Raw genomic sequence first — 1692 nt, forward strand, 5'->3', positions numbered from 1 at the left:
ACTTGGCATACAGCCCGATCCGGTTGGGGAGAGTTCTAGCCCGACCAGGCTCCTCTCTATACCCTGTCTCTCTTGGTTTTGCTGTAATAGTTTTAGACAGCTGGGGACGTCCTTTGACACACTGAGTTCCTCTCTCCTCTATCTTCCTATCTTTTCATTTATGTGCATCATTATTGACGAGGCTACTGAAAAAGACTACTTTACTCACCATGCCAAAGACAAAGAAAATCTGTCCATGAGTTCAGAAATAAGATAGTGGAAGCCATGACAAGGGGGACGGTATACTGCCATTCCTAAGCGAGTTTCCAGTGTCTTAGAACAGCTGTATGATTGCCTATACCAAGTAACGGGAAATTTTTTTGTAAGGAAACAAACCTGGGCATGGTAGTAAGCGCCCAGTTGCAAGAATTCTGGATGGGACAATAGCCCAGCGATGTCAGCAAGAAGCCACGGCCATTGCCAATATGATTGTTGCGGATCTGGAGCCTCTTCTGGTATTATGTTAACCGGCCCACCTGCTTTCTCGTCATAGTTTTCTGATTTATTTCATATAATCAAGCATACTGAAAACTAAAGGGAGACTGGCATACAGCCGATCGGTTGGGCGGAGGTTATAAGCCTGACCAGGCCCCTCTCTTTACCCTGTCTCTGCTGGTTATGTTTGATAAGATTATAGTTCGGGCATAGAATGAATACTGTTAGGGATGTGAGGAGTCGCAGCGTCGGACTAACCGGCACACCGCTTCTCGTCATAGTTGTTCAGATTTATCTACATATAATCAAGCAATATAATACAAAGAAAGGGAACTTGGCATTCACAGCCGATCGGGTGGGAGGAGTTCTATCCTAACCAGGCTCCTCCTTTACCCTGCTCTACTTGGTTTGATTGGAGACAGCTTAAGTGTAGCTAGAATTGAGTATTGTTAGGGAGGGGGAGTGCGCAGCGTCCGCGCTAACCCGGCCCACACCTGCTTCTTGACATAGTGTCTGATTATCTATATCATATAATCAAGCATCTATTATAAAATAAAGGGAGACTGGGCATAAGCCCGATCGCGGGGGAGAGTCTAGCCCGGACCAGGCTCCTCCTCTTACACGTGTCTCTCTGTTTTGCTGATACATGTTTTTAGACAGCTGGGGACGTCCCTTTGACACAATGAGTTCCTCTCTCCTCTATCTTCCATCTTTTCATTGATGTGCATCCATGTCACAGAAATGCGTGTTAATAACCTAGCTCTGGGGAGTCATTCCCCGGAAGAGTCCTTATGTTCTTTTTTCCCCAGCATGTTACTCGGATCAGGGATGCTCCAAAAATCATGGTAGCAGCTGTCGCCATGGTCCCGCTAACACGTTCTGCGGTTGCCAGGTCATATGCTACACTCTGCGGTGACCAGCTAGTCCTGCTGTGCCTTGTAATGCCGCACAGTGCCCTGCTATGCCATGAACTACTACAACACGACAAACTTGCTACAAACTATATTGTCTTATTTTTGTTATTTTCCACTAACCCCAAACGGCGCCCGTCAGACGCCGTCCCCAGAGCCTGGGTCTGTCCGAGGTTTTGCCGTAAAAGGAAGTTTTTCCTCGCACTGGTCACACTGTTGATTGCTTTGGAGAGAAGACTACTAGAAACTGTGGGTCCTTGTAAATTCTGGCGAGTGTGGTATAGACCTACTTATCTGTAAGTGTATT

This window comes from Etheostoma spectabile, chromosome 14, assembly GCF_008692095.1.
Source record: "Etheostoma spectabile isolate EspeVRDwgs_2016 chromosome 14, UIUC_Espe_1.0, whole genome shotgun sequence".
Classification (NCBI taxonomy): Eukaryota; Metazoa; Chordata; class Actinopteri; order Perciformes; family Percidae; genus Etheostoma; species Etheostoma spectabile.